General features: G+C 39.4%; 1 long non-coding RNA gene across 3 annotated transcripts in view; it reads left to right on the top strand.

Annotated features, from left to right (window-relative positions):
- Positions 1-9,950, top strand: part of LOC106938494 (uncharacterized) — a 75,022-nt gene that overhangs the window by 20,327 nt on the left and 44,745 nt on the right. Inside the window, exon 1 of one of the 3 annotated variants that reach the window (XR_001422636.1) lies at positions 2,242-3,218. The exons of the other annotated variants lie outside the window; for them this stretch is intronic. This is a non-coding gene — a long non-coding RNA (uncharacterized LOC106938494). Of the gene's footprint in view, positions 1-2,241; positions 3,219-9,950 lie in introns of those variants that run through there. 3 annotated transcript variants of the gene reach the window in all.

The following is a 9,950-nucleotide window of genomic DNA, read 5'->3' as shown; positions in this document are numbered from 1 at the left end:
AGATTTTTATTTTTTTTGTTAATTACAATTGTAATTTTTTTTTTTTTTTTTTTTTTCATTACATGTGGCATTTTGTTCAAACTAGGCTACAAATGTTTCAGGACAAACCGAAGGGAGGGGGAGAAAATCTAACCTATTGAATAATTTTGCTGATTTTTTTTTTCTTTTAAAAAGGGGATCTCATTTTGAAATTCTCCTCTCTACTCTGTCGAAAAAAGGAAATGTAAAAAGTCTGCAATTCCTGGCGTTAGATAAGACGTTCCTCCTCCTGCTCCCCCGTAAAGGCCGCTCTCTGCGTGTTTTGTATTTTACCGTTTACATTTCATGCCTTTGCACGTCACTGTAACTGTACGCTGCTGATGAGCTCGGCCGGTTTTGTTATCGACATAAAGCAGGCCTGCGCCGACCCGTCATAACCTCACAAAGGAACAAATCAGACACCGTCTGCGCAGTTTAATCCTAAAAAAAACAAACAAACAAAAAAAAAAAACAGTCTGAATTAATTAGTTATTAGCCTGTGTGATGTAATCATGCAACACTTTATTGATCTGCACAGTATTCTCCTGGATGGACTCGGCTCTGCCTGCACTCAGCCGTTCCTCACCTTATCTCCTTCCTCAAAGAGAAATCACTCTGGCCTTCCCCCTGCTGAAATTGGTGGCTGTGTCAAATGAAACTGCACAATAAGCCTGATACTTTCATTGCAAACACAATTTCTCTTATCAGGGGAAAACGACGGCTCCCCTCGCGAAGCAAGCCGTGGGCATCAAAGCAGAGCTGTGTTGTTGTTGTGGTTATGAGTTGCTCTGTGTTAATTGTGCGTTTTTGTCAAAGTGGGACTTTTGTCGTCTCTCTGTACGGTTCTGATTTTACTGTCACACTCTCGGAAAGCTGCAGATTGTCACAATCTGATCCAGAGATTGATTTATTCGTTGTTGTTTTGTTTTGTTTTTTTTTCGTTGATATTCAGTGTTTTTTTTTTAGTTTTTTTTTTTAGTGTTCCTCAATATTTGCTTGTTGCGTTTAGTCTTCAAATGTGAATGTATCGGAGTAATTGAGGGTGACTACACGCTGCAAAAACACCAAATCTTACCCGGTGTTTTTGGTCGAGTTTCTTCAAACGTCTTAGTCGACTTGAAATGAAACAAAACTGACTTTACAAGTAACTTTTCAGCAAAAAATTGGAGCTGGTCAATCATTTCCTAATGTTAATGAAGAAGCACTAGTTCCACTGGCAGCTTATTTCACCTACAACATGGGAAAAATGTCTTTTTATAATTGAAGTAATCTGCCAGTGAAACTAGTACTTTAAAATATATATTAAGCAATTATTGGCTTAAAACGAGCTTCTGTGTCTTCCTCAAAACTTACTTGTAAGTTAGTTTTGTCTCATTTCAAGTGCACAACAATATCAGTGCACTTGAAATGATCAAAAATACTAAAAATTTGTCTTTACAGGGCAAAAATCCAGATCAAACTTCACATTTAAATAACAGAAAAACTACATTTAAATAACAGAAAAGTACATTTAAATAACAGAAAAACTATTCTCAGTGATAAAAACAAACAAACAAAAAAAAAACATGACAGATGAATAATTTGGGAATTTGGCATTATATCATCCTCTGTTATTCTTTTTAATTTAAAATTTTTGCGTTTTAGGAAGCTTCTATGAAGGGAAGAAGGAAACTAACAACACTGGATAACTGCTCTATTTTTAGAGACAATCACAAACGGAAACAAACACTCTGTTTGTATATGCATGAAAAAAAAACACCCTATGCGTAATATGTGTAAAATTGTCTGCATAAAAAAAAAAAGAAATAAAAAAGGAAAACATCCCCGAAACACCGAGCGCATCAACACACAAAGTCTTGTTTGAACAGAGAGGCCTGGGAATGTAACGACACTTTACTGGAAAATAGTTGAGCATCTTCTGCGTACAGTTCATATTTATTTAACCTCTTTCTTTTTTCTTTTTTTTTTTTTTTCTTTTTCCTTCCTTGTCAAACATATTATAAAAGTTTCCATATGGCTTCGTGTTTTTCCTGAAATTTGAACACATTCGACCGTAATTTCTCCGTTGGTGTGTCTGGATATAATTGTTGACGAACGCATCGGTGCGTCCACTCCTGCTGTGACATCTGAGATCCATTACTGGGACTTATTACCAGCGACTATAAATAAGAAACGTGGAGAGTTGCGAGAAGAAGAGAGCAAGAGAGCAAAGCACTCGAGTGCTGTCGCGTGCTGACAGGTTAGAAAGCTTTGACCTATACTTGTTTTTTCAGAACATTTCAAAGGTTCACTTTTCTTTTCTTCTTTTTTTTTTTTTTAAGTATAGAGAGGTTTATTGCCATGGTTCTCATGTAAATAAAGTCACGAGGATTTATTGCCATCCTCATGGCCGAGAATAAGAGAAAGTGCTGCACATCTCTACGTGATGGATAAATTGCAAAAATGACATATACAATGAAATGAGTCGGGTAGTAAAAGATGTGCTGAATCGCATAAAAACAAAAAGAAAAAAACACCCAATGCTCATCAATCATCAATATGGCTGTTTATAGATTTTATTTAACAAGAGCATTGGAAAAAAAATGGCTCAAATGATTTTAAAGTTTGCTGACCACTGGGATAGGTAAAGAAAGTGTAATTCAAATTCAAGCTTCACACAAAATGTTTCTTCTCTCGTTTACTGGAGCTAAAAGTTTAAATAATGCAGTGAAATAATGCTCCTGTCAGCAATACGTGATTTTCTTTTTTTTTTTTTAATTATTTTTTTGTTTTTATGAGGGTTATGTAAGGCCTCCATGTGAAATGTTGTTGGATCAATAGCTTTATTCCAAACACACACATCTCTGTCTCACTGTTTACGTCTGTCTGGAAAAAAATAAAAAGAAATTGTCCTAAAATAACCAGGGCATTTCCCAGAGGTCGTGTTACCTCGGTAATGTTCGGGTTTATTTCACATAATGCATTAATGCAACCTTTTTTTTTGTTTCATAACTTATTACTGAGTGGTTATAAAAATTTCAACCTGATGTTTGTGTCGTCTTGGACATCATTAGGCCACCGGGGGAGGGTTCCTGCTGCGAAGCAGCACCAGCTTTAGGGAAATGAGATATTGTTGCGGCTCTGACTCATCCCGTCCCGGTTAGAGCACACACACGGCTCCCCACCCAGAGCTGCTGCCACCCTCATCCAGTCTCACGCAGGTAAACACTCCCACACCTATTCACCTCTCTCTCTCTTTATTTTTCTAACACACACATTCAGCCGCATATCCATCAGCACGCTCTTTCATTTGGACGTCTCATATAATAAATGTTTACCGACTGGATGGAGGCCTTTGGCTCGGAGGAACTAGATGGGTCACCTTGACTGACGTGATAAATCTGTTGTCATATTTTACCCCTTGCCTCTATTGGTTCATATTTAAGCTTTTAGTTGTTATAATAAGTAAATATAAAATGTGTTAGTTCGTCTTTTGAAAACTGCTGCAGAAGCGTGTGATTTAAAGTGAATTATTCAAACTATCTACCGGCTTAAATAGAGTTTGTGGGACTCTACTGAGAGGTGGTAATCTCTCGATTGCAGGAGAGAGCTGTAATCGAACCCACGGCTTTGGGGTCACAGGATGACGTCTCCCCTCACCAATTCAGTCGTGTAATTCGGCGTTTCTCGGCTGATTTGCGGTCAGTTAATGTCAAACTGGTGAATCATTCATTTATTTTCGCTCTGAACACGGAGTTCCTCTGTGATTTATTGTTACTTTGTTCATAATCGGCGTCCCACCATGTTGACGATGGCAGTTTAAAGTGGTCAGCTTTAATGACTTTTTATTAGTAATTAGCAGAGCTTGTGATTCGAACACCAGTCTGTGTGTGTGTGTGTTTGTGTGTGTGTGTGTGTCCCTGTATGATGAGGAGACCCTCGCCTTACTCTGAAGTTTGCTGAAGGCGGCCAGCAGCTCCTCATTCTTCAGGTTCTGTGACAAACCGAGCAGCTTTGCTACATTATGTTCTCTTCCAACTTCTTTCTCTGTTTCAGCTAAATCAGAATCAACCTTTGTTCTCACTGTAGGAAAAAAAAATCCTTCTAATCCAATTTATTTTCCCCATATGTGACTTTTGTCTGATACTTTTTCTTTTGTGCATGAGTCCCAACACTTCATATTTGTTTTTCATGCCACATCCTTATCATCCTCACATATCTATATTTTTAAAGTGGCCTCAGTCTTATGGGTCACGTCGCCTCACTTGTGATTTTTACATAACTGCATGTGACGGTTTTACCGTTTTTTTTTTTTTTTTTGCCGGCGGAGACAGGAAGTTGTAAACAACGGACGAAACAAGCATGACAGATGTTCGTTTGTGCCGCCATTGCCTAAAAGCATGCATTCATTGTTTCAGCTGCGTCTCTTTATTCAACACTCTATAGGCTACTGGCTTCCTGTTACTAAAAAAATTCAAAAGTCTTTCCACAACAACATGGTTAAATATTACAGCAGATACTGTTTGTGCAACCAGTCATACTTTTTTTGAAAAAAGTGCTGCAGCCGTCCGTGCGTGTGCGGCTCAGGCTAATCTAGACTACTCACCATGGATTCTGATGATGGCTGGATTAAATTTATGCTAACAGCTGCTCTTAAAAAAATCTTGATCTAAAGTCAGTAGATTGGTGCTGGGTTTATGTCATGTCATTTTCATTTATCTTTAAAAAAAACAAAACAAAATGCAGAGCTTACATTCATAATTTAATCTGCATCACCGTCTAACTGCCGGAGAGCAAATCTGCGAGCCAATGAGTCGACCTTATTCAAACGGCACATCGGGTTTGATTGGTGAGAACTATTTTTTTTTGTGTGTGAGAAAATCTTTGTTTTATTCAAGTGAAGTAAACAATTTACAACCAATAATTAAGTAGCACACATTAAACTCAATGGACAACAGATGCATTTTATTCGCCGGATTGCTGCTTCCAGCTGCAGAGACCTTTGAAAATGCATGCAGGCTTTCAGAGCGACACCGATTTCAAAAGTCTGAAATTGAACTAAATGTCTTTGACTTTCTTTTTCAGGTTAGATGATTTTTTTTTTTAGAATCACTAAAGGAACATTTTGACCCACAAATGTACCGCTTTACACTTTGTCCATCCGAGATCCATTAATGAAGGCGGATTATTTTGCAGTTTGTATATATTTTTTTTAAAGCAGACCTCTTCACCAGTCATGCATTGAAGTGAGTGAACTAATAACCACCTGGCTCGACTCTTGTGACAGAAATGTCACTTTCCTTTTTGCAGTTTAGTTGCATTTCCTGATGTTCCACATGTTGTGAGCTTGGCATTTACACAAGAGGAGTGTGACCTTTGAACATCAGTTTAAAAAAAAAAAAAAAAAAAAAAAAACTCATTTGAATACTGCACGCAGCTGTAAATAGCGTGTAAATAGTGTGAACAGCACACAGGGATTTTTATTTTTTTTTCTGTACTTGCCAGAGTTTAAAAATATGCAGAAACATGGCTCTACCTAAGCGAATAATTGTGTGCGAGTTGAATTTGGTTCATAAGCTGCTTTGTTTCGCAGTCGCAGATGATTTAGTCTTTCGACATTTACTTGTACACACACAATATAGAAAAGCACAGTTACTCTGTGAAAGCCTCAGGGCGATTGTTGTCATCCACAGCACCCTTTACACCTTCCAGATGTTGTCATGTTTAACTCAGACATGTCTCTTCTAATTGACAGATCGACTCAAAGCAGTGCAAAATTGTGATGTGGAAGGAAAATAATAGAGGTGTTTTAATTTATTTATTTTTTGTTTGTTTGTTTGTTTGTTTGTTTTCTGCAAGAAAGTTGTGGCTCAGTCCGTTCCAGGATCACCTTTTGCCGCGATAAAATTAACAAATCTTTTGGGATATGTCTCAGCCAGATATGCACATCTGGATTTCAGAGTTTTGTTTGTCCGATATTCTCCCCAAAAATACTTCAAGTGCTACCAGATCAGATTTAAGGATCCATGCCGAGACTGTGGGAAAAAAAAACACAACTGTTTAACAGATGTTCACCGCATGGAATTTAACCTGAATTTAACTTTATTAATCTTACTGTAAAGCGTTTCCAGAACATGATGCTGCCGCTGCTACGTTTTACCATGAAGATGGGTTTCTTTCATCCATGTTTTTTTTTTTTCTTGCCACTCAAGGACAGACATGTGGAGTTTGTGACAAGCAGTTGATTTGCGGATAAATTCTCTTGCTTCTGCTTCTCTGATTCACGTTTTCCTGTCACTTGAAATAGATGGAAAAACCTATACACTAAATATGTAAATTCTGGAGACAATTGCTTTCTAGTCTTGCATTTTATTTCAGGGTGTCAGACTGAAGCGCACTTATTTAAATCTTGTACAATCCTTTACAATTTTAGTAAAACATTTTTGTCAAAAAAAAAAAAAATGAAGCCATGAATCTTGTTTTTCCCACTTCACCAGCATGCACGCCTTTGCATTGGTCCGTCACATTAAAAGCCTAATAAAATACATTAAAGTTTGTGGCTTTAGCGCGACACAATGTGAAAAGTTGTATGGGTGAGACACTGCAGTGTACACTTGTGATTATGAACATGACTATGATCTAAATGTCAGTCAGTACTGATTCGTTTAATTCTTTACTTTTTTTTTTTTAAATCAACCTTTATTGGCATTTGAAGCCAGAGGCTACATTTAAAATACTATCAGAAGAGCTAAGTGTTGTTGCCACCAGATAAGAAACCTTTAAATGGCGGTTCCAACTTGAAAAGGTGCAGGGGAGGCATGCAAGAGAGATGAAAAGGACAGAAAACGAAGCAGATAAGTCAGAGAAGGTGTTTAGAGTTCAGGTGAGAAGAGTGTGTGGGCACCCTGAGAGAAAATGTGAAACATCTGCTGGCAGCATCTCTGCCTCCTGCCAAACACCTCTCCTTAAATAGTAAAGCCTTGCCTGAAACCCACAAACCTTTTTTCAGTTTTGTTTTTCAGAAGACAGTGTAAAAAAAAAAAAAAAAAAAAGAAAAAAATTGTTGGTTCATCTTAAAAGCTGATAAAATGTTGGTGTTCGCAGAACGCTCTGAGCGTCTGCCCCTCCCGCCTGCTGATTTATCAGAAACGGCCGATCTTGTGTGACATATTCCCGTTTCAGACGGCGCTCCGTCCTGGCCGCGAGTCGCACGACGCCGTGCAAGTAAACAACCTGCGAATTTCTGGGGCGGGGGGAGGTTGTGTGTCGAGCCGTTACTGGCCGTCGGCTCATCTCCTTGCCACTCATCTCTCCGGCCTTTTGCAGATCTCAAGCCGAGCCAACAGTAAAGCGGAGCCTCGACTCATCTGAGAACTATGCCGCCCCGTTACTCATCGGCTCCGATCAAAATCTCTCTAGCCAACTGGGAATCCTGGACAGGACCACCCTGACCATTCACAGAGAAAGGAATGAAAACAGATATTTCCATTGAAACTCTCTTCAGATAAGCCTAAAGTGTGATTTCAGTCAGTGTCTGTTTTTTTTTTTTTTATCTTTGAAAGTTTGCTGACAAGTTTAGTCATCCAGGAACATTAACTGCTGGAGAAATTGAGAAATTACACACACGGTAGATGTTTTGAAACCTTAAAATAGTTGTCAGCTGCTCGTTTAAGAGACTTTCAGACTGAAATCTTCACTCATTTTGTGTTGCTATGAGCAGGTGAGACAGGAAATTGCGTGGGAGATGTTTGCAATAGCAGCAGTCCTCAGAGTTTAAAATTGTGTGCAATTCAACAGTATCAACACATATTGTGCATTTCTCTTTTTTTCTGCTCCCCGTGGAGCGCCTGATGGAGAACAGCATGATTTTTTTATTTTTTTATTTTTGTTTTTTGAACAGTTAAGCAGATGAGACAGGAGGTGGGGCAGCATGAGGTCCTTAACTTCCATCCATCATGGCGGACCGTCGTGGCGCGTTGCAAACAAACCTGAGCTGCTTGCGGAGCGACGGCGAACCAAATCCTTGACGTTGCGCACCGAAGAAAAACAAAGGCGACATTTGACATTTACCGTGATCAGTTTGTCCTCGGCTGCTCTCAGCCAAAGCTGCCGTGCGTTTTCTGCAGTGTGCGCAGTAAGTCGTCAGCTGATGAGTAAAAAATGTGTTTCTGTCCATTAAGTGACAACAGACAAACGGACAGACTCGCAGCTCTGCAAACTGTAACCACTAAAACAACCACATCGGCCACTTTAGATGAAAACTAAACTTTTAGAACCCTCAGGCTTCATTGTTTGACTTTTATGAAGAGACATTTGGAGTGCCAGCCCTCCACCCATCTTTGCGTCACGTAAAGTTCACTGAATCTGAATTTTTACGCCGGTGCACCTTTTTTTCTCTTTTCCTTTTTGCAGATGATTGTTTATTTTTGAATTAAGAGCCTCCACTGTGAAGAAAACATCTCACATAGTTTAGGAATCAAGTTTGACTTTATTGTGACAAAACAATAAAAATAAAAAAATTCCATAGCAAGTTGTATTCCTCAACAGCATAAATATTCCTGGATGTTTGACCACTCCTTTGGTGGACTTGTCAAACTTTTATTGAAATTTAGTTGGTTTCCATTTAGGAAGCAAATAGGTGTGGGGTCAGGGCTTTGAAGACACCTTTCCAGTTGCTCACCAATTATTCTGTCCAAAACCAGCTTTGATTTGGACAGAGCTGTGGAAGCATCCAGGATGTCCACGTTTCAACAGTCCTGCTGTTGCATTAAGGTAAAGTTAAAACATTTGGAGACAGGAGTTGCTACAGAATGACGCTTCCACCAACGTGCACACTTGGTACAGCGTTCCCAAGTCTCCTTGAACTTTTTTTCTGCCATTGTGGCCAAATACCTCATGATTTGTTTTCTACTGACCGTACAGGTTTGTGTCGACGTTAAGCTAGCTTTGGAGCTAGCTTAACGTCTTTAAGCAAAAGCCGGTTGCAAACGACAGCGTTCGACACAGGTGAGCGTAAATGTGCTGCCCCGTAAGCGGCCGATGGCTGTCGTGCCTTAGCGGCACTCAAAGCTGTTTATAGGATCAAAAATCCCACTTTTTCGTCCGTTGAACACTAACCGGGCCACAGGGTGGGTCAGATGATTCAATCTGAATCCAAACAAAAAATCAAAACTGGTTTAGAAAATGTTGAGTCAGGGGACAACAAGCTGCTGGAAAGTCCTCCGTAAAAAAACGGAACCCAAATCTGTTGAAAAGTTACAAACTATGCCTGAAATCTGAGTCCGTGCCAGAAAGCAGATGGTTTATCCAACCAAGAAGAGTGATCAAATTGCAAGTGCAGGTATTTATATTGGCACTTGTATGCATATAAATTCAAACTTGTGCACCTAGCTACTTATTTTATAAATTAACTTACGATGTCTGTTGTATATCTAGTCCATCCTGCAGCTGGAATGATCCAAATCTATCAGTAGAGAGTCAACACTGATTATATTCATGTTCCTTGGTGACTGGATGTGAACCTCTGATCAGAACTCTACTTAAAAAAAAAAAAAGGAAATGTAAAAATAAAGCAGTTCCTGCTGTTGCACATCCAGCCGAGCTTGTGGGGAACTCTCCGTGGGTTTTAGGTGCAATGTGAGAAGAAAGACAAAGTCTGAATCAGTTACAGCTTTTGACCGCAGCAGCGACTGAGTCAGTCCCAGGCTTAAGTGCTGGGTTTCCAGAGGAGCTTTCTTCCGCCTTAAAAGCAACATATTATTCCCTCAATCTCTGCTTCACGTGAAATTAAAACATGACAACCTAAACAGCGGTGGATTTGCGGTGACTTTTCAGGAGTGGTGAACGTTCGGAGCTATCCGAGAGCAAAGGGCTGACGGGGGGGGGGGGGAAAAACCCAGGACAAAACCGCTTTTTAATTTTCACTCCAAATCAGTTTTAATTCATCAACCCCC

This window comes from Poecilia latipinna, unplaced genomic scaffold, assembly GCF_001443285.1.
Source record: "Poecilia latipinna isolate Pla-1442-1.1 unplaced genomic scaffold, P_latipinna-1.0 Scaffold2606, whole genome shotgun sequence".
NCBI classification, from domain to species: Eukaryota; Metazoa; Chordata; class Actinopteri; order Cyprinodontiformes; family Poeciliidae; genus Poecilia; species Poecilia latipinna.
This window is presented reverse-complemented; position numbering and strand designations above follow the sequence as displayed.